The following is a 23,993-nucleotide window of genomic DNA, read 5'->3' as shown; positions in this document are numbered from 1 at the left end:
TTTGTGAGGCCCCGCCTCTAACTCACCCCCGCTCGTTATGCCAGGCATAAGGGCGACAGAGAGACTATGTTCCCCTGTGTTGCTGTGCCCCAGACACAGAGAGACTCGAGCAGGAGCGGCAGGCAGTGAGTTTACACAGGCAGAGGACACACACCAGAGTGTGTGTGTGTGAGTGAGACAGGCATTGCCAGCCAGCACTGAGGACACAGTCACAGTCAGCAGCTGCAGAATTACCATGGATCCGTGGTGGACACAGATAAGGTGACAACACATGAGTCAGAGAGACACACACTGTGTGTCTGATGCAGCAGCTGCAGCAGTAGTAATAAATGATGAGCATGTAACAATCATGCTGATGCTGCTGCATTGCTTCTGAGTGCTCTTTTTTTTTCACTGATTTTAAAATAAAATTAGTTATTTTTGGAGTGGTTTTCTCTTATATACATGTGTGGTGTTGGAAAAGAGGGGATTTCTGAGGCTAAACATAACTGATAGCATGATATTGATAAGCTGCCTGCTTATCAATATCATGCTGTGGCCCCAGAAATCCCCTCTTCCCCACTGAGACCACCCCCATGTATACAGGAAACACAATGAGAAAATCTGCTAGTTTCATTTTCAAGCCAGCTATCAGCACAGCACATTGGAATGTGGAAGATGCTCAGTACTTGCCTAACAAGAGGGAAGCCTTCTATAGAGGCTTCCCATGGCATCCTCTAGTCCCCTGACGCTGCCTGTGGACAGCCAAACAGTGCTGGGCGTAATGGAAAAAAATACGCTTACGGATCATTACGCGTAATTTTACGCTATTACGCATTACGGAATTACGCTTACGGCGTAGACATTTATTTACGTTTCATGTCTGTAATTATGCATAGCCCTTACGCAATTACGCGTAAGAATACCGTAATGCAGGTTGTTACGTTAATGCCTTACGCGTAATTTCCTACTAGCAATTAATGCGTAAGGCCATGCTCCCAAGCGGAAAAGTTGACGCATGGATCAATGTTAGGTAGCCGCCGACTTTAAGGGTTAATAGCAAAGCCCCCTTAATTGCTTAGAGCCTCAAATTTGGAGAATATATTAAGGAGATCAGAAGGAATAAGAGGAAAAATTTTTTTTTCAAAAAGACCTTATAGTTTTTGAGAAAATCGATGTTAAAGTTTCAAAGGAAAAATATATACATTTAAAAACCCGCCGAATTTAACGGTTAATAGCAAAGCCTGCTTAAAATTTAGGAACACCAAATTCCCAGGGTATATTAAGGGGATCAGTGGGAATAAGAGGAAAAATTTTTTTTCAAAAAGACCTTATAGTTTTTGAGAAAATCGATTTTTAAGTTTCAAGGGCAAAAATGTCTTTTAAATGCGGAAAATGTCAGTTTTTTTGCACAGGTAACAATAGTGTTTTATTTTCATAGACTCCCCCAAGTGGGAAGAGTTTTACTTACTTCGTTCTGAGTGTGGGAAATATTTAAAAAAATACGACGTGGAGTCCCCCCTCCCAGACCTCTTTAACCCCTTGTCCCCCATGCAGGCTGGGATAGCCAGAATGCGGAGCACCGGCCGCGTGGGGCTCTGCACCCTGACTATACCAGCCCGCATGGTCCATGGATTGGGGGGTCTCGGAAGGGGAGGGGCAGCCAAGCTTTCCCCTCCCCCTCCGAGCCCTTGTCCAATCCAAGGACAAGGGGCTCTTCTCCACCTCCGATGGGCGGTGGAGGTGGAGGCCGCGATTTCCTGGGGGGGTTCATGGTGGCATCTGGGAGTCCCCTTTAAAAAGGGGTCCCCCAGATGCCCACCCCCCCTCCCAGGAGAAATGAGTATAGGGGTACTTGTACCCCTTACCCATTTCCTTTAAGAGTTAAAAGTAAATAAACACACAAACACTTAGAAAAAGTATTTTAATTGAACAAAAAACATAACCACGAAAAAAGTCCTTTAATATTCTTAATTAACCATTAATACTTACCTGTCCCTTTAAAAGCCAGTTCCCACGCAATATCCTCGGAAATTGGCTAATCAGTTACAATGTAACAAAGTTGTTACAATGTAACAACTTTGTTACTTTGTAACTCCACCGCACCCGACGGCACTCGCCGCTCACCCGCCGGCCGCCGCATACATAAGTCCCCGCCGGCTCCCGCCGTCCACTCCGCCCACACCTGTCACCCATATACATGCTGGCACCCATGGGTGCCAGCATGTATATAGGTGACATGTGGGAGAGGCGGGGAGGGCAGCGAGAGCCGGCGGACTTAGTGTCCTGCACGGACCACAGAGCTCTGAGCTATATAGCTCAGAGCTCTCTAAAGCATCTTTGTATTTGGGCTCCAAGGAGCCCCATTGGTCCTTAGCAGACCAATGGGGTTCCTTCAAATCAGAAGGAACCCCATTGGTCTGCTAAGGACCAATGGGGCTCCTTGGAGCCCAAATACAAAGATGCTTTATAGAGATTTGAGCTATATAGCTCAGAGCTCTGTCGGGTCGTGCAGGACGCTAAGTCCCGCCGGCTCTCGCTGCCCTCCCCGCCCTGACCCTCCCCCCCCCCCAGGAAATTGCGGCCTCCACCTCCACCGCCCATCGGAGGTGGAGAAGAGCCCCTTGTCCTTGGATTGGACAAGGGCTCGGAGGGGGAGGGGAAAGCTCGGCTGCCCCTCCCCTTCCGAGACCCCCCAATCCATGGATCATGCGGGCTGGTATAGTCAGGGTGCGGAGCCCCACGCGGCCGGTGCTCCGCATTCTGGCTATCCCAACCTGCATGGGGGACAAGGGGTTAAAGAGGTCTGGGAGGGGGGACCCCACGTCGTTTTTTTTTAATATTTCCCACACTCAGAACGAAGTAAGTAAAACTCTTCCCACTTGGGGGAATCTATGAAAATAAAACACTATTGTTACCTGTGCAAAAAAAAGTGACATTTTCCGCATTTAAAAGACATTTTTGCCCTTGAAACTTAAAAATCGATTTTCTCAAAAACTATAAGGTCTTTTTGAAAAAAAATGTTTCCTCTTATTCCCACTGATCCCCTTAATATACCCTGGGAATTTGGTGTTCCTAAATTTTAAGCAGGCTTTGCTATTAACCGTTAAATTCGGCGGGTTTTTAAATGTATATATTTTTCCTTTGAAACTTTAACATCGATTTTCTCAAAAACTATAAGGTCTTTTTGAAAAAAAAATTTTTCCTCTTATTCCTTCTGATCTCCTTAATATATTCTCCAAATTTGAGGCTCTTAGCCCTTAAGGGGGCTTTGCTATTAACCCTTAAATTCGGCGGCTTTTTTATATTATACGGGAGCGTAATATTACGCGATTATGGCAGACTGTGTAATTTCAATAGGAGTTTACTGTCTTACGCGTAATTTGTTACGCGTAATAACGTAGCCTACGGTCTACACGTAATTAATTACGTGTAATACCATAACCTTACACATAACGCTTACGGTGCATTTGTAGTGAATTACGATGCGTAATTACGCTAATGTGTAATTTCGGCCCAGCACTGCAGCCAAAGATTTTCGACAAGGGATGTCGGAAATCTGATCAGGCCCCGCTCCTCTTCACACAGCTGTACTGTGCCTGTGGAACTCACAATCTAATCCTTTCACAGTCAAATGTCCTACCGTATTATTATAATGTATTTATATAGCAGTGACATCTTCTGCAGCACTTTAGAGTATACAGTCAGGTCACAGACTGTCCTCAGAGGAGCTCACAGTCTAATCCTACCATAGTCATTGTCAAATGTCCTACCCTATTGTTATTATGTATTTATATAGCAGTGACATCTTCTGCAGCACTTTACAGAGTACATAGTCATGTCACTGACTGTGCTTAGAGGAGCTCACAATCTAATCCTACCATAGTCATAGTCTAATGTCCTACCATATTATCATAGAAGCACTGTACAGAGTGCATAGAGATGTCAGTAATTGACTGTCCTTAGAGAAGCTTACAGTCCAATGACTATCATAGCCATAGTGTGATGTTTTCACTCTAGGCTTGTTATGTGGAAAAGCATATTCTGTAAAACATTAACTGCATTTGATCTGTCGGGACATGATATCTGTATTTGGTTCTGTGTGTGTGTGTGTGGGGGGGGGGGCATGATATTTGGATTTGATATGTGGGAGACATGATATCTGCATTTGATCTGTGGGGCATGATATCTGCATTTTATCTGTGTCAGGCATGATATCTGCATTTGGTTCTGTGGGGGGGCATGATATTTGGATTTGATATGTGGATGCCATGATATCTGCATTTGATCTGTGGGGCATGATATCTGCATTTCATCTGTGTCGGGCATGATATCTGTATTTGATCTGTGTGGGGCATGATATCTGCATTTGATATGCGGGGGACATGATATTTGCATTGAACCTGTGAGGGGCATGATATCTGCATTACGATTATTTTCTGGTGAAACACTGCCGCAATAAGTGTAATTTCTGGTGAAAAGCTGCCACAATATGTGGTAATATGTGGCTGAGCTGGAGATGGGTGCTAGGCTACCTTGGAGAGCTGGGGATGGTTTCCAGACTGACTGAAGAATCCTCTGGTCCCCTCACGCTGCCTGTGGACAGCCAAAGATTTCCGACAAGGGCTGGGGATGGTTTCTAGGCTGACTGAGGAGCTGGGGATGAGTACTAGGCTGGATGGGCATGGGTACTAGGCTGGCTGTGGAGCATGTCTGGATAGAGATACAAACTTTGGTCTCCAAACCTTGTATCTCTATCCAGACACACTCCCCAGTCTAGCACCCATCCCCAGCCAGTCAGGTACACACCCCTAGCTCCCCAGTCAGCCTGCACCTATCCCAAGTTCCCCAGCCAGCCTGCACCTATCCCATGTTTTTAAGCAGTAATAAGGAATACTGCATTAGAGGTGGACAAGCCTGTGAGCATGGTGGTACGGTACATGGCCTACACTTATGGCTCTAGGCCCCACATATGACACTCGCCCCAGGCCCCGCATACTCTAAGGCTGCCTCTGAGGTCTTTAATCAGTTTTCTAGCATCTCTGCACCTTCCTGTACTATAGGCTACAGACAAAGGAGAGCACCTGGGTATCCATAGGTGGGTGGATCAGAGCTCTGAGTAAGAAATGGCCTTTACTCCATCTAGGCCTGAGATTGTATGGAGTTATTAACAGACAGCCTTTTAGTTCCACCAATAAAGTTTTTCAGTATTGGGCCACTTAAATGAGTGTCCAACAATCCTAGCTGAAAAGACATAAGCCAAGAAGACCAACCAATTCAGAGATTACACACGTTGTTTAATTTCTGCTCACAAATTCACAGTGCTGAGAGGCAAAAAGAAGCAAGGAGAAATGTATATGGATCCTCACACATCTGTTTTTTTCCTGTTTTGTTGTACAGTAGTTTTTGTATTGATCAAACACTAACTCATGAAGCAAGGTGAAACATTTGCATCAGGCACAGAGATTACAGGAACAGCATGTTTGCACTGTGTGTTTACAGCATGCAGACAGAGTAGGAGGAGAAGCAAGAGGAGAGCGAGCTGAAGAACCCATCATTGGGAAAAAGCAGCTTGTTGTGCTGTGTGAGGAGTCTGAGAGTGAGTGAGGAGGGGGGAGGCGGGGGAGCAGCAGTGTTTCATTTGATTTGCACAGCAGAAGGGAGGAGGTGGCACTGCTGTCCTGAAGGAGGAGGAATGGAGTGGCTGGGGGTGAGCAGCTTGTTTGTCAAAGACTCACAGCCAGCCAGTGTGCTATTGTGTTGAGCTGCAGCATGTCATGTGAGAACATTAAATGAAGCAGTAAGCTGTTGGTTCTGGGCGATCATTCCAAATCGGTAGAGGGGGGCTGCAACCTTACAAGTTTGCCTCAGGCAGCAAAAAGTCTAAAACCAGCCCTGAGCTTCCATAACATGTATAGAGTGATACTCAGCTTTTACTGAACGTTTCTACGAACATTTATTGTTATTTTTTAAGATTGTTTTGTAATTTAACATTATTAAAAAGTATCTTTAAGTTTTAAACCACAGCAAATTTCAAAACTAAAGCATTGTACATACACTGGAGGTCTCCCGGCTAAGGTTGCCAGTCGTGGCCATCTCTGCTGACAGCATTGTTGTTCTCCTTATCTCCTGCTGAAAGTCGATGCATTTGCACCGCACCGTTGTCTCTCCTCTCCCCTCTGTAACAATGCATCTGTACATACAGCACTCAGCCCCAATCTGTTGCCAAAGCCTGAAGTCTCACTCCCTGTGAGTGACATTCCTTGTGCGCATGTACACACCTTTACTGAAGTTGTAATTGCACCACTCTGCTTGCCCAACAGCTTATAAACTCCACATCTTGGAACTCATTTCTAACTCCTGAATGGCAGCAAACTAGGACTCCCCCTCATCATCACAGTCTTGGTTTGGAACTGTGTTAAATAACTTTTTTTTTCATTCCCATGTTTTACTTGTTTACTGTACATGTAGCCATTCTAACATAAGGATAGCCAGTAATGCCTGAAACGTATTGAGTCTCAACAAAATAACTATTTTAATGTTGAGCATGAGCACTAATGCGCCATTCAAATTTTTATTTGATGAGTCTTGCTAGTCTTGGATATTTTAACATATTTGCATTCCATGCTGTTCTCTTATGCTGGGCATACACGGTAAGTTTATGCGCCGGTATCGAGCCAACGACTTGATGCAGGCGCGCCACCGCTCGTCCGTGCGTGCACGCGGATCGATTCCCGCTCGTCCCCGCTGGCATGCCTTATCAGCCGCTCGATTCCCCGCTATTGTCCATTCGCTGGGATCGAGCGGGGAATCTATCCGGCGGTCATCGGACCTGTCGGATATTATCAATCGAGCCATCAGCGGCTCGATTCATAAGGAAACAAACTTACCGTGTATGCCCAGCATTAAGCTGCCCATACATAGATCGAATATAAAGATTTTTCTGACATGTCTGATCAGATTTTTATAAAAAAACGGGCTAAACGTTTGTTTTTCTTGATCGAAAAAAAAAGATTTTTTTCAACTTGAATTCGATTCAATCATTTTGGTCAAAAAATTGGAAAATTGAACATTTTTATTGTACCGTGTATGGGTACCATTAGATCCTTTGTTACTGCCAACTTTTTAAAACTCTTCAGTGACTAAACAAACATCTCTATATTTTTATTTATCAATCAACAGTTCTCTAAAAGAAACATAAGATCCATTCACTGAAAGTGTTTTTCTTTCCAGTTTAAAGAGCAACTCCACTGAAAATAATGTAATAAAAAAGTGCTTCATTTTTACAATAATGATGTATAAATAATTTAGTCAGTGTTTGCCCATTGTAAAATCTTTTAAATCCCTGATTTACATTCTGACATGTATGACATGGTGACATTTTTACTGTTGGCAGGTGATGTAGCTGCTGCATGCTTTTGCAGTTAGAAACAGCTGTAAACAGCTATTTCCCACAATGCAGCAAGGTTCACAGACAGAAAACTGCCAAGAGTACACACTTTTCTTGTTTCTTGTGGGAGGGGTTTCACCACAATATCAGCCATACAGCGCCCCCTGATGGTCTGTTTGTGAAAAGGAATAGATTTCTCATGTAAAAGGGGGTATCAGCTACTGATTGGGATAAAGTTCAATTCTTGGTCGGAGTTTCTCTTTAAAGTAAACCTTGGAGTACTCCTGAACTGAAAATTGTTTGGCTTACTTTTAATGATGATTTACGTGCGGTGCTGTGACATATGTCACACCTAGCTCTGCTCAGCCATAATCTTCGACTCAGCAGAACGTTGATTATGAGCAGAGAGGAAGTGGAGTAAGTGGCAGTTCCTCTCCCCTAGTCCGCCCATAGAGACGCCCCCATCACACCTCGCTGATGGTTCCCGATATCACTGCAATTAACTGTAACCACACACAGCACTGGAGAATTGGGCCTGAGTGGGCTTGTGGCACTCCTCATTAGTGCAGCTGTGTGTCATGCAGTCTATCATCTTAAAGTTCACATCTCCACACATGAAGTGGCAGGCATCAGGAGCCACTGCTCTGAATGTAAGCACAGCAGTTAGCTCCCCCCCCCCCTCCCCAACCCACACACACATGCTTTTGAGGCAAAAATTCTAAGGGTTTCATACTTGATCTGAACTCAGGACTTCCACTCTACTCTAAAAAAAAATAAGCATCAGCACAGTAACCTTTACATTACCTGAAATAACATATAGGATACTTTTTATCCCATTAACCAAAAAGTGGGCGGAGGCAAATATAAATTTCACTGGGAAAATGTAAACTGCAGCCATTCTTACACTGTTAATAGTAGGGTTCTCAAACTTTGCACAGTTGGTCACTGGGTGACTGGTATTAATATTCAGAAAAGTCGGTGGAGACTACAAAAGCCAATCAAAATTCACCTTTTGAATTTCAAGGGATATATTTAATTGCTGCCATTCTTGCACTGTTAATGGCACAAGCTTGAAAACTGGTACAGTTGGCCATTGGGTGACTGGGGTTCACATTCAGAAAATGGGGTGGAGTACAGCCAATCAGCTTTGTTTCATTTCAATGCAAATTATTGATGCCAAAGACCACAAAGCTCACAAACTAGGTCATTGAGTAATTGTGTGTTAGGGTTACAAAAACTGGGCGGAGCCAACACTAGCCAAATACATATCCGGGCAACGCCGGGCCATCAGCTAGTTTCTATATACAGTTGAATGCAGTTGGGTGAGAGCATATATATTTTGTATATTCACAATTCTAAACCTCTTTAACCTCCTTGGCGGTATGAAAAATACCGCCAGGAGGGAGCGCAGCAGTTTTTTTTAAAAAAATTTTTTTTAATCATGTAGCGAGCCGAGGGCTCGCTACATGATAGCCGCTGCTGAGCGGCATCCCCCCGCCCGCTTCGATCGCCCTCGGCGATCTCCGATCAGGAAATCCCGTTCATAGAACGGGATTTCCTGGAGGGCTTCCCCCGTCGCCATGGCGACGGGGCGGGATGACGTCACCGACGTCACTGACGTCGGGACGTCATTGGGAGTCCCGGGCCACCCCTCGGCGCTGCCTGGCACTGATTGGCCAGGCAGCGCTGGGGTCTGGGGGGGGGGGCCGTGCGCCGCAGCAAATAGCGGCGATCGGGCGGGGGCCGGCGGCGATCAGAGTGCTGGCGCAGCTAGCAAAGTGCTAGCTGCGTCCAGCAAAAAAAAAATTATGAAAATCGGCCCAGCAGGGCCTGAGCGGCACCCTCCGGCGGCTTACCCCGTGTCCAGCACGGGGTTACCGCTAAGGAGGTTAACTATGAGTTTTGGTCCTTCTATCTAGTATTCTGAAATGTGCTCATTTTGTGCACATATTCATAATTACAGCAGTGCCCAAATTCATGTATGCTAGCAACAAGAGGGCCCCTCAGCCAATATAAATTGCTCAATACGTCCACATAGCAATCTGAATTTACTAAAATATCTCTAAGACCAGGTGTCCACTTTGCCATCGACAAATAAAAATATAATGCAGGTGTAAAAAAAATAAAGCAGTTACATTGCGTTATTGACTGGGCCCTTATTATAATGTATTTCATGCACAATTTAACACTAAAGCCTCTCTGCAGAGTCTGCTGATACCTGCTTGAAAAATAGACTTCTGAAATGTTCAACACTGCTCCTGACATGTTCTCTCCCTTTTATTTTATTGTCTTCCTGGCATCTTTGTTTAGATTAGCAGCATTTCAGTAAACTCTGAGAAGTGGAGAGTGTGGGCCAGTGATGATAAGTCATTGTTTACAATAACATGCCAGCATCTTAAAACAATCAGGAATGCAAATGCATGCCATTATTGTTCAGCGCTTCATCTAAAGTTATTTTAACAAATTGTAACACTCTTGCTTTCTGGGCGAAACGCATAGTTTTTGTGATACATAACATGTGCATTAGTTTCTAGGGAGTGTCTGCAACACCTAAACCAAATAACTGTGTGTGCTAGGGCTCCAAACAAGAGCAATTATATGGTAGAGGACGAAAGCCCTTAAAAAATAGCACCTCCCACAGCTAAATTTGAAAAAGTATAACAAAAATCTTTATTCAACATTGGGTATATTAACCACTTCACCACTGAGGGGTTTTACCCCCTGACCACCAGAGCAATTTTCACCTTTCAGCGCTCCTTCCATTCATTCGTCTATAACTTTATTATTACTTATCGCAATGAAATGAACTATATCTTGTTTTTTCCGCCACCAATTAGGCTTTCTTTAGGTGGGACATTATGCCAAGAATTATTTTATTCTAAATGTGTTTTAATGGGAAAATAGGAAAAATGTGGGAAAAAAATTATTTTTCAGTTTTCGGCCATTAAAGTTTTCAAATAATGCATGCTACTGTAATTAAAACCTGTGAAATGTATTTGCCCTTTTGTCCCGGTTATAAAACCGTTTAAATTATGTCCCTATCACAATGTTTGGCGTCAATATTTTATTTGGAAATAAAGGTGCATTTTTTTCAGTTTTGCGTCCATCCCTAATTACAAGCCCATAGTTTATAAAGTAACAGTGTTGTACCCTCCTGACATAAATATTTAAAAAGTTCAGTCCCTAAGGTAACTATTTATGTATTTTTTTTTATTGTACATTTTTTTATTTTTTTTTAATTACAAAAAAAAAAAATTGGGAGTGTGGGAGGTAATGAGTTAATTTTTTTGTGTAAAAGTAATTTATTTGTATGTAAAAAATGTGTAGGGTGTAGTTTTACTATTTGGCCACAAGATGGCCACAGTAACTTTTTGTTTTAATGCGACCTCCAAGCGTCCTTCTGGAAGCTTGGAGGAAGTACTTGGAGGCTGGGTAAGTGTGTATCTTTTCACAATGATCGCGCTGCTCATCGGAGAGCAGCGGATCATTGCGGGGCTTAGATCAACGAACGGGAATGTATTTTCCCGTTCATTGATGTCCGGGCGAGCGGGCGGCGGCGTGTTTACTAGCGGCGGGCGGCGTGTTTACGAGCGGGAGCGCGGACAGCGGCGGGAACGCGGAAAGTACGGATTTCTCCGTCCCTGGGGGTTAAAGGATGGAAAAAGGGACGGAGAAATCCGTACGGGCGGGGGTAAAGTGGTTAATAATCACAGTACTGATGATTCAATTAAGAATAAAACCATTTAAAAACCAAGCAAATATTCCAACATGATCCCTGCTGCATATGAAACAATCACTCTAAATGCAATATATTGTATAATGACACAATGCTGCTGTCAGATATAAAACCCCACTGTAGGCTCAATATTGATCCCAACAGGGGGAGAACCCGGGTTCAGTATACAACCTAGTGTGATGCAGGACCAATAAACAACACCTGTGCAATAAAAAAAATAAAAAAAAAAAACCACACGAATAAATATCGCATATATAAGATTATGAAATAAAGTGCACAATTGCTATCCAAGTATACAGTATTACTAGTGATAAGATGCCTAGTAAAAAATCAAGGCAAAGGAGCAGCCCATAGGAAAAAGAGCATAAAGTGGAGTAGTGCAAAAAATAGGAGATACTTAGCCCAGAAATGGTGAAGTCAATCTCAGCAGCACAGCAGGGAACAAGGAATCCCCTCAGAGGACAAGATCCCACTAGTTCCGCGAGAGTCACCTCGCTTTATCTCGCAGGGATATGCAGCAGGGATTATGTTGGAATATTTGCTTGGTTTTTAAATGGTTTTATTCTTAATTGAATCATCAGTACTGTGATTATTAATATACCCAATGTTGAATAAAGATTTTTGTTATACTTTTTCAAATTTTGCTGTGGGAGGTGCTTTTTTTTAAGGGCTTTCTTTCTCTACCATAACATAACATGTGCATTCACATTTATTAAAGACTTAAAGAGTAGATAGTTATTATTATTATTTATTAGATTTATATAGCGCCAACATATCACACAGAAGGAGCACCAAAATCACAGAGAAAAACAGCATTGTAAAACTGAAATAGCAGAGCTTTTCACTGTTACTGTAATTATTGGGGTCTCAAAATATAATACAATATCTACCTAAAAACACAGTAGTGCACTTCTAAATTATTGGTCCCCCAGTTAAACTTTGATCAGGCCCTTCTTACAACTATCTCCTCCCCTCAACAAAGTGCCCACGGCCATGAATCCCATCCCACCAGAGGTCACATAGAACATGTGGCTACAGCTGCCAGGACCTCTATGCGGCCACTTTGACTCTGCCTTTCCCATCCCTCCAATTAGCAATGAACATGTACTTCAAGTAGTTATGTGCTAATAGTATTACCATGTCCTCTCAGTGTACCCAATATAGTTGGTTTTCTCAACATTGCCATGTCCTTTGAAAGTGCCCTATCCCATAACTCACACATGCTACAGGTAAATATAAAACCCCAGCACTGACCCCATACCACATGAAAGGTCCTGGGGAGATTATCAGAGGAGAGCCCCTACATTAGCTGGAGTGTAAGAAGATGGTCCCTCGGTTTGGCCCTGGTCCCCCTTCAGTGGCCACAAGGTAGTTGTATGACAAAGTTCAGAGCATAGACAAGGTCCTCCAGCACCCACGGCTGAGACACGAACGTGCTCGCCTACATCCCTCCCACCCCAGCCGTCACCCACTGATTGTTATTAGACTAAGAGGCGCCCCCGGGCCCCCAACACCTTAATCTCTAGTTATCTGGTTTGCAGTCACTCCCATGTATCCCCTTTTCTTATTTCTCTCTGCTTCAAACACAATAGGGGAAGTATAACTGAAGCTGGCCACTAACGGTCCAATTTCTAGCGAAAAATCGTTCGAGCGATCAGAAATTCTGATCGGACGAAAAATCGTTCACTACACCATCAACTAACTAATCATTGCTTCCTATCTATCACGACCACCAAGAAAATCCAAATTTTCAATCGACGAAAATTCATTCGGGCGACATTTTTTTCACTCGTTCATAATCGATTGTGTCCACCAATGGAGATTATTTACAACCAATCTGATCAGAATTTCTGATCGCTCGAACGATTTTTCACTAGAAATTAGACCATTAGTGGCCAGCTTAAGTGAGTTGTGCGCCCCCCCCCCTCCTAAACTGTGCCCTGAGGCTGGAGCCTCTCATGCCTCTGTCTCAGCCCAGCCCTGATGGTGCTTGAATATTACTCACAGAGGGACTGTCCTAACACCTATAATTTCAGTTTCAGCTAAGTGAATAGCACTGCTATACAGTCTTCCAGTACTTAAACTATAAACAACTTTAAACTATAAACAACTTTACCAGCAGTTGAGTGGCACTACCCAGTGGCCACTCAAGAAACTGCTAATGATGACTTACCTGCAAGATGCTACACATGTAAGCAACAGGAACTAAGCAAAAATGTTCCCCATGTGCACGCAGGCAAAAATAGAAGTCAGAAGAAATAAGACATTTTTAACTTTTCTTGCCCTAGCAAAACCTGCAAAAAATGTTTTGGGGTGGAGTCTGGCTTTATTGAATAGGGGAAGAAATATCTTGATTATAAACAGCAAGTGCAATATCAGACCTATACCATAGGCTCTCAATATACAGTACCGAATATTGAATAATATATATTGAATATAATATAAATAAACCGGAATAATTATTTTAAATGAATTTAAACCATAAAAGCTTTTAAATACTATAATTATGGAATACTCTTAACAAATATTATTGTATCTATAGAAATTTGAAAGGATGCTACCCACAAAGGGGTACTTTACAAACAATGTCATTCTTAAAGGGGTACATGCTCTAGTTAAGTTGACTGTTCTGTGCTGCGATCATGTTTAAATGTTTGAAGATACTGATGCACACTGACTTGTAGCCTTTTACATGTTTGCTTTGTCATGTTGCTTTTTGCGGTGTGTGCTCTTTAAACTCTTGTATGTCAGGTTTGCAGAGCTGTGTTGTGTTGTCATTTTGTGGGTGTGGCTATGTTTTCTTTACAGCATGTTTTTTTCCATAGGATTTATACTGCTAAAAGAAGGACAGAGCAATAGAGAATTTGATCAGTCTGCTTTTATTTCACACAAACAGACAAGAAAGGTGGGAAGTGGTATCATATATCTAAGTTTCACACAGCTGATACTTTCTTGTGGCTGAAACTACAGCTCATTGGGGATATAACAGTTAAGCAGGTTTAGCGCTCAACAGCAGAACAGTCCCATCAACACCAGGGCCAGATTTGTACTTTTTACCGCCCAAGGCCCACTATCATCAGCCGCCCCATGACCACAGCGGGGTTAGAATAGGGTCATTGGACATGGGAAAGCAGGGAGGTTAGATACTAATAAATCAGTGTTGGCATTTCTGAAAAGGGAGAGTTAAAAGTAACATAAAGGTAGTTAGGGAAGATTACAGGCTAGACACCTGGGAAATTTAGGTTCAGGCAAGGAATTTGAGACTATGAAAATTGATAAAATTAAGTATCAAATTAGGGTTACTGATCACAAAATTACAGTGATTAAATTGTCAATTAGTAGCATAAAAGGGAAAAAGGCACCCAAAAATGATAAAATTACATTTTAAAAAATCATATTAAAATGCTCTCTCTGGGAGGGGGATACCCCTGGACACCCTGTGGGTTCCATAGAGGGTTCTTTTACCTAAAAGTGTGACCGCCTCCGGCTAGCCTGGATACCCAAGTGGGGTCGGGGTCATAGATCTCGACCTGACTACAGTGGTTGGTGCTCCCTTTGCAACCTCCCTTTGTAAGTATCCTATTTCCCATTTTTTCCCCACCCCTACCCTTGTGATTTACTGCACCATTGGGGCTCCCATTGTCTCACGCTCCATTTGGTCAGTTAGTGACTTGACTATCTATTCTGTAAAGTGCTGCTGAAGATGTTACTGGTATACAAATACACAGGGATGCTCGGATGTGCCTCATCCACGAATTCGGAAATCCACGTGGTTGCAAAAAAAAATCCGCATTCGGCCCCGCCGCATGCGGATTTTCGTCCGCGTCCACGCCACCACGCGGATTTTTTCCCGTGAATGGCGTAATCACGCGTGGATTCACGCCCGGAGGCGGATTTTCTTTTAACGTTAATAACAAAGCCCCCATACATGCTACAGTCCCCCAAATAGCATGGATTATCGAGGTGATAAGGGGCAACATAACTTCAACATAAAAAATTCCCCCCAAAAAAATTTTTCTAGAGAAAATGGATTTCAAAGTGAAATCAACACTTTAAATGGGGCTATTAATTGGTAATAAGTGGTTTTAAAAAGGGATATACGCCTTAAGCAGTCAAAGAGGTGAAGGCGAGTTCCAATGGCACTTGGCGGCGAAGGTACCGCTGGAGGAGGATGAGTGGCTGACGGCAAAAAGGCTCCAGAGAGGTTTTTGTAAAAAAATTTTTTGTTTTTTTTGCAGCAATTAGAAATGACATCGCAGCAGAGTTGTCAGTGGACACGGGCAGTGTGAACGCAGAGTGCAGTGGTGGTAGCGACTGAGTCAGGAGAAGGACTATGCGGGCGGTCAGTTCAGCAGCACAGAAGGACCACGGCAACATACTGGTGGTAGTAGTAGCAGCACAGCGTCATAGTGCTGGCCAAAAAATTAAATGCACCCGGTGACCCGGGCAGTGTGAACGCAGAGTGTAGTAGCGACTGAGTCAGGAGGACAAAGCGGGCGGTCAGTTCAGCAGCAGCAGCACAGTAGTAGTAGCACAGCGTCATAGTGCTGGCCAAAAAATTAAATGCACCCGGCGACCCGGGCAGTGTGAACGCAGAGTGTAGTAGCGACTGAGTCAGGAGGACAAAGCGGGCGGTCAGTTCAGCAGCAGCAGCACAGTAGTAGTAGCACAGCGTCATAGTGCTGGTCAAAAAATTAAATGCACCCGGCGACCCGGGCAGTGTGAAAGCAGAGTGTAGTAGCGACTGAGTCAGGAGGACAAAGCGGGCGGTCAGTTCAGCAGCAGCAGCACAGTAGTAGTAGCACAGCGTCATAGTGCTGGTCAAAAAATTAAATGCACCCGGCGACCCGGGCAGTGTGAACGCAGAGTGTAGTAGCGACTGAGTCAGGAGGACAAAGCGGGCGGTCAGTTCAGCAGCAGCAGCACAGTAGTAGTAGCACAGCGTCATAGTGCTGGCCAAAAAATTAAATGCACCCGGTGACCCGGGCAGTGTGAACGCAGAGTGTAGTAGCGACTGAGTCAGGAGGACAAAGCGGGCGGTCAGTTCAGCAGCTCAGAAGGAGGGCCATGGCAACTTACTGGTAGTAGTACCATAACACCAAAAAATTAACCAAGGTAGGCACTAGACAGGTAGTAAATGTCTTTATAAAGGCAGGCATAGTTAACAACAGCACATGCAGCAGCCACTTCATGTCCCCCTGTGTCCGACAATAGGGGCCAGGAACTCACCTTCCACCCAAGCCTGGTTGATTTTCAGGAAGGTGAGTTTGTCCACAGAGGCGTGGGAGAGCCGAGAGCGCTTCTCTGTGACCACGCCACCGGCCGCACTAAAGCATCTCTCTGAGAGGACACTGGAAGGAGGGCAGGATAGGAGTTCCAGGGCGTACTGGGAAAGCTCGCTCCAGATGTCCAGTCTCTTGACCCAGTACTCCAAGGGGTCCACGGGGCTGTCGGTGTCATTGAGCCCGCTGGATGACCCCATATAGTCAGACACCATGGTGGTCAGTCGTTGCTTGTGCTGGTTGGTGGTGGATGCTGTGGCGGGCACCTCTGTTCTGGGCTGCTGCACTGCATACAGGCTCTTGCTTAGGCTCTTCAGGTCTCCGGGGCGCCAGTTGCTGCTGCTGCTGCTGGTGGTTGTTGTTGTGCTGCTAGTGGCAATGGCAGGCACCTCTTGCTGGCTTGGCAGAGCAGTTACAGTGGGGGTGGAAGGCTGGGGGAATGCTTCCAGTAGTCTGCGCACAAGGGCCTCCTTCAACTCCCTTGTGCGTTGCTCGGTTTTGGATGGCGTCATTAAGTCTCCCAGCTTCCCCTTCAGACGGGGATCAAGCATCAAGGTAATCCAGATGTCCTCCCTTGAACGCATCTGGATCACCCGGGGGTCCCTGCGAAGGCAGCGCAACATGTGCACAGCCATGGGAAACAAGTGGGCCCTGCCAGCAAGATATTCCTCGTCCTCGCCATTGTCCCATAACGCATGCCTGTCCTCTTCCTGTGCCATGTCGTTGTCCTCCTCAAACCGCCATCCACGTACCACGCCTGCTGCACTCTGCTCCTCCTCCTCCTCCTCATTCAGGTTAGGGACCTCCAACTCTTCCACTACCTGCTGTGAGCCCTCCTCTGAGCTGGACTGTGCTGCCATCTGCTCCTGTTCTTCCAACTGCCTCAGGGCTTCATCCCCACGCTCAATTAAATTGTCCATTGCCTGCTCCAGTAGACAAACCAAGGGCACCCACTGGCACACAGAGGCCCGCTCCTCACTGACCATCTTGGTTGCCTCCAGGAAGGGACTCAGCACCAGGCATACTTGCTGCATCAGTGTCCACTGAGTGGCAGTAATCATGGGGACTTGCTGGTTGCTGGGGACACTTGGGTCTAGCATGTAGGCCCTAAGAGCCAGCCTGTGCTGACACAGCCGCTCCAACATGGCCAGAGTCGAATTCCAGCGAACTGGCATGTCGATGATCAGCCGGTGTTGTGGCCTTCCATACTGCTGCTGTAAGGTGGACAAGAGTGCAGAGGCAGTGGCTGACAGGCGGAAAAAGCGTACCACCGCCCGGGCATCCTGCAGCAGCTCGCTCATCCCCTGGTAGGTGCGCAAGAAGCGCTGCACCACAAGATTGAGCACGTGGGTCAAGCAGGGGATGTGCTGGAGGTTTCCCTGCTGCACTGCTGCCACCAGGTTGGCCCCGTTATCGGCTGCCACATACCCCACTTCCAGGCCTCTGGGGGTCAGCCACCTCCGCTCCTGCTTCCTGAGGGCGGCCAGGACGTTGTTGGCCGTAAGCCTCTCCTTCCCCAGGGTCACCAATTTTAAAAGGGCTTGGCAGTGCCGAGGCTTGGCGCTGCTGCTGCCGAGGCGGGCTTGCTTTCCGGGTGCTGAGGGAGTGTCGTGATAGGACCCTTCTGCATCCCCCCTGATCCCGCGTGGTGGCACCACTAGCTGGGCTGATGCGCTCTTGTCCCCCCTCCCTTCCATCAGTGTCATCCAGTGGGCCGTAAAGGACAGGTAGCGACCTGTCCCAAATCTGCTACTCCACGAGTCCATGGTCACGTGGACCCGCTTGCCCACAGAGTAGTCCAGGGAACGGGCCACGTTTTCCACTGCAAACTTGTGGAGTGCTGGGATCGCGCTCCTGCTGAAATAGTGGCGACTGGGGACTTGCCACTCGGGGATGCCAAATTGGAGCAGCGTCCGCATGGCGCTCCCCTCCTGCACCAGGGAGTAGGGAAGCAGCTGTGATGCCATGGCCCGGGCCAGCAAGCCATTTAGTTTGCGGATCCGCCTGTGGCTTGGAGGCAGAGGCTTGGTCAGACCCTGAAAGGTGTCGCTCAGCAGGGTCTGACGACGCTGGGATGCAGGGGAGACAGAGGAGAGAGACGAACACTGGCTGCCAGCCTCAATGTCTGTGTCCTGAGCAGCCGAGGTGGAAGAGCGCTTGCGTGCTACTACTGCTGCTGCTGTGGGGGATTCACGACCCTGAGGGAGGGAGGATGCTGCTGCGCTGGTGGGCCTTCTGCTCTCAGGAACCCCTGCCAGCAGTGCCTGCTTCCTCTTAAAGTCCGCATACTCGCGGCAGTGGCGGCTTCTCAGGTGGCCCTGGAGGGATGAGGTACCCATCTTGCTCAGACTTTTCCCACGGCTCAATCTTTTGCTGCATAACCTGCACACCGCATACCTTTTGTCATCAGTACATTCCTCAAAGCAATCCCACACTGGTGACTTTAATTTACTGCGGCCCCCACTAGCAGAGGGTGCAACGGAGCAATGTGTGGTAGTAGTTGCCGGGGGTTGCATGGTGGTGGTGCCGGCTGAAGCAGTGTCCTGTCTACTTCCTCCACGCCCACTGCTGCCGATGCCCCTGCCCCTGCCTGACATATGGCGATATCCTTGCCTAGGCCGAGGTGACTCGTCATCCTGCTCTGACCATTCTTCCACGGTCTCAGCAGGCTGCACATAGTTAGGGTCCACAACGTCGTCATCAGCAGCAGCATCATCATAATCCAACTCTTCCTCTGACTCCCCCACCTCCTCTTCTGTCCCTACATCCCCAGACACAGACCCCTCTTCTTCATCACCAGAACTCAACAACGCTTGTGATTGTGGCCCGATCTCAATCTCTGCCACATCAGTCCCCAGTAAGTCCTGAGCTTCTTGCATCAGCAGGTTCCCAGATGCCGGACTGAGGGACAGAACGCTGTCATCCTGGGAGGGCTGCTGACCAGTGGGTGCTGGGGTGGATGTCACAACAAGCGTGGGATGTTGGCTGCTGCTGCTACTGCTTGGAGTGGTGCTCACAGTAGAGGTCTGGGAGGAAGTCATGATGTCCATGAGTACGTCAGGTTCCATTTGCTCAACCACCACACGGGGACCAGAAACTTTAAAATATTTGGACAATGGCGTCCGCTGACTCGGCCCAGGCTTTGCTGCCCCCTTTTCTGCTGCATCACGACCACGTACAGCTGGGCGTCCTCTCCCTGGACGTGGAGCAGTCCCAGAAGTGGCTGAGGCAATTGAACTCCCTTTCCTCTCACCCCGCAAAACCCTGCCAGACATGTTGCTAGTAATGAATCACTGGATGCAGTGGGCACAGTACAAGGTCACTGAAGGATGCAGTGGGCACAGTACAAGGTCCATGAAGGATGCAGTGGGCACAGCAGTGGGCACTGGATATACAACTAGGTCACTGAAGGATGCAGTGGCCACAGTACAAGGTCACTGAAGGATGCAGTGGGCACAGCAGTGGGCACTGGATATACAACTAGGTCACTGAAGGATACAGTGGGCACAGTACAAGGTCACTGAAGGATGCAGTGGGCACAGTACAAGGTCACTGAAGGATGCAGTGGGCACAGCAGTGGGCACTGGATATACAACTAGGTCACTGAAGGATGCAGTGGGCACAGTACAAGGTCACTGAAGGATGCAGTGGGCACAGTACAAGGTCACTGAAGGATGCAGTGGGCACAGCAGTGGGCACTGGATATACAACTAGGTCACTGAAGGATGCAGTGGCCACAGTACAAGGTCACTGAAGGATGCAGTGGGCACAGCAGTGGGCACTGGATATACAACTAGGTCACTGAAGGATGCAGTGGGCACAGTACAAGGTCACTGAAGGATGCAGTGGGCACAGTACAAGGTCACTGAAGGATGCAGTGGGCACAGCAGTGGGCACTGGATATACAACAAGGTCACTGAAGGATGCAGTGGCCACAGTACAAGGTCACTGAAGGATGCAGTGGGCACAGCAGTGGGCACTGGATATACAACTAGGTCACTGAAGGATGCAGTGGGCACAGTACAAGGTCACTGAAGGATGCAGTGGGCACAGTACAAGGTCACTGAAGGATGCAGTGGGCACAGCAGTGGCTACTGGATATACAACTAGGTCACTGAAGGATGCAGTGGCCACAGTACAAGGTCACTGAAGGATGCAGTGGGCAAAGCAGTGGGCAATGGATATACAACTAGGTCACTGAAGGATGCAGTGGGCACACAAGGATGTCACACTGTGTAATGAGATGCTCATATGCCAGCGAGCGAGCGAGCAGTGGGCACTGGGCACGGAACAAGGTCACTGACAGAATGAATGAACAGCGCTGGCAGAGAGTGGCGGTGCCGGCGGTGTGACTGGCTGCCTGCAAATAGTACAAGTGTATAACTGTCACTGGAATATACAAGTGAACACTGCAGCTGCACTAACCTGCCTGCCTGCACTCTACACACAGATAATCCCCACTCCCACTACACTGCAGCACTGAACCTGCCTGCACAGCACTACACACAGTTAAATAATCACTAGACTCCCACACTCCCACTACACTACACTGACTACAACTAACTACAGCAATCACTCACTGACTAGCTAACTGTGTACAGTATAAGAGCAGTGTTAGCAAAAAAAACGCTTTGTTTTTAACACAATAAATGCACTTGCTCAAACAACAATGGCCTGGAGATAATCCTCTCAGCACCACAGTCTAGCAAGGACAGAGCTTTTCCATCATGGCCGCCGCTTTATATTCAGGAGGGAGGGCATAGCTCCCCTCCTGTGATTGGTTGCTAGGGCCTGGCTGGGGCACTCTGATTGGCCTGAAATGTGTCACTTCCGCATAGTTTGACGCATTTCCGCAAACCACGACTTCAGCGCCGGGTTTCACGAGCGTGAATGCGGATTTCTGTTCGCATTCACGCGAAGCCGAAGTAGATTTTCGTGGTTGAAAATCTATTCACGGATTTTCGTGTCCGAGGCGGAATGCGTCAAAATGGTTGTGAATCCACGCGTAAGCGTGATCACGATCTGGCGGTGAGCACCACTGCAAATACATAATAATAATATGGTAGTAAATTAGACTATGGCAGGGATTAGACTGTGAGCTCCTCTGAGGACAGTCAGTGGCATGACTATGTACTCTGTAATGTATTACAGAAGATGTTAGTGCTATATAAATACATAATAATAATATGGTAGGACATTAGACTGTGACTATGGGAGGATTAGACTGTGAGCTCCTCTGAGGACAGTCAGTGACATGACTATGTACTCTGTAAAGAGCTGCAGAGGATGTCAGTGCTATATATAAAAAATAATAATAATAATAATAATAATAATATGGTAGGATATTACACTATGACTGTGGTAGGATTAGAGTGAACTCCTCTGAGGACAGTCAGTGACAGGACTATGTACTCTGTAATGTGCTGCAGGAGATGCCAGTGCTATATAAATACATAATAATAATATGGTAGGACATTACACTATGACTATGGTAGGACTAGATTGTGAGCTCCTCTGAGGACAGTCAGTGACATGACTATGTACTCTGTAATGTGTAGCAGAAGATGTCAGTGCTATATAAATACATAATAATAATAATATGGTAGGACATTAGACTATGACTATGGCAGGGATTAGAGTGTGAGCTCCTCTGAGCACAGTCAATAACATGACTATGTACTCTGTACAGTGCTGCAGAAGATGTCATTTTGAACATATCATTCTCTGTTACCTGTCTTGCACGACACCACACAGAAAACAGAAATGGATGGACACAGCAGAGTGTATCAGATCTGCACTGACTGTCCATGTTGGCAATGCGGCATATTTGGACTCAGCATAACTGATGACCATGTCTGTCCTTTAAATGTCTCTTGCATTCAGCTATTGGAACAGTTAATCTACACACAGGATTTTTCAGAATTCTTGGGGCTGGATTCAAACAGGCGGTAAACGAAGCATTTTCAGTGGTCGACAAAAGTGTTGTTCACATAAAAGTCACAGGCTCTCAGCAGATTTCTGTCATCTTGGATGCACATGTGTCCAGGTGCGGCTGCGTTCCTGTGCTTCCATGTCCACCAAGGGGCTCAAAACACGGCGGGACAACAAATCATCAGAAACCTATACTGAACACTTTTCTGTTCTAAAAGAGCATTCTGCATCAGCTATAAGCCACTGTCAGCTGTTTTGCTGAAACCCATGTCAACCAGGCCTTATCCTCCTGCTTCTGTCCCTGCTAGAAATCCACACAGCCCAATTTCAAACTACTGGCAACCTCAATATCGTCAGGATTTCTGCACTGAGCTTAGTTTTATATGACATACAGACACATTTTTTACACTTTGCCAGTAAAGTCATAATACTTTTCTAGAGAGCAGAAAAAAATAAGTGTGATAAGATGGTGGCCAGCAGCACACAGCACTGCATAGGATTTCAGGACATGTCCCTTATCACAGCGTTTTCTGGCATTCAGAAAAACAGAACATTATTAGCCCTTCTTGTGTGGTACCTTAGTATACTACTGTTCGTTCACAGCTCACTTTCTTGCAGCCTTCATGCACTCTCTCCATCACCCAGGAGCACAGCAAGCTGTCCCTCCTGTTCCCTCGTGCTTCTGTGTTTGTGTCCGTGCAGAGGGGCAGGGGTGGGGGCGGGGCCGGGGCGGCTGCAGACACACAGCACATTCTTCTCTCCCCTGCTTGATCACAGTGTCTAATAACGGCAGGGAGAGAGAGAGAGCCTGGACAGCCTGCGAGTAAACAATTTGAGCTACAGATGATTGAAGCACTCTTCTTACTCTGCGGACAGTTGTGAACAGGAAGGACAAGGGTTTTCTGGCAAAGGGAAATGCATGTGCAGCTCCCCACCCGCCCCTAGAAGTGACAATGAAGTCCCCGCCCTAGGACCCGCCTTGGGGGCCTGCCCACAAATCCGGCCCTGATCAACACATTAGACCAATTGTGGTATAAATGGCGACACATCCAGTCTCCTAAATACTCTTCTGGGTTCAGTGCTCCGCTCAAACTTTACTAAAAGATTAAGCTCACCAGATATCCAGGCTAATCTAAAAAGACCAGCAGTAATAGCATGCGGCCCAGCCAGCTAATTATCCATCTTCCACGAATCTTCATGTGCTCATGTAGGGAAATATAAACAGCAGACAACGATCTCTGGTGTAGTATGTTTTGCAAAGAAAACACCACAAGTGCTCCAACACTTTCCCTCACCGCTAGTGTGAACCAACACCAGGGATGGGTAAACTGCAGACTAATAACACAAGCCTCTTACCGAATCAACAGGCTGACCCAGCACAGACCAGCATAAGCACTTGCATTTAAATATTGGTGAGGAAGAGTGTGGGAGCACTGGTGATATTTTTTCTTTGCAAAACATACTGCACCAGAGTTTGTGGTCTGTTGTTTATATTTCCCTACATGAGTATATGAAGATTGGAAGATTCGTGGAAGAAACTAGTGATTATTGCTACCTATGGATGTGGATTGGAATATTTAAATGCAAGCGCTTATGCTGGTCTGTGCTGGGTCAGCCTGTTGATTCAGTAAGAGGCTTGTGTTATTAGTCTGCAGTTTACCCATCCCTGGTATTG

The 23,993-nt window shown here is 46.3% G+C and overlaps 1 protein-coding gene across 1 annotated transcript in view; it reads left to right on the top strand.

The window, feature by feature from the left end:
- The first annotated feature begins 48 nt into the window (after window positions 1-48).
- LOC137517625 (proto-oncogene Mas-like) overlaps window positions 49-23,993 on the top strand; it is a 44,546-nt gene continuing 20,601 nt past the window's right edge. The window contains exon 1 of the mRNA XM_068234614.1: window positions 49-261. The gene's annotated coding sequence lies outside the window, so the exon portion shown is untranslated. The remainder of the gene's footprint in view (window positions 262-23,993) is intronic.

The sequence above is a fragment of the Hyperolius riggenbachi genome, chromosome 5 (assembly GCF_040937935.1).
Source record: "Hyperolius riggenbachi isolate aHypRig1 chromosome 5, aHypRig1.pri, whole genome shotgun sequence".
In the NCBI taxonomy this organism is placed as follows: Eukaryota; Metazoa; Chordata; class Amphibia; order Anura; family Hyperoliidae; genus Hyperolius; species Hyperolius riggenbachi.
The sequence above is the reverse complement of the archived record's forward strand: the minus strand, read 5'-3'. Positions and strand labels throughout refer to the sequence as shown.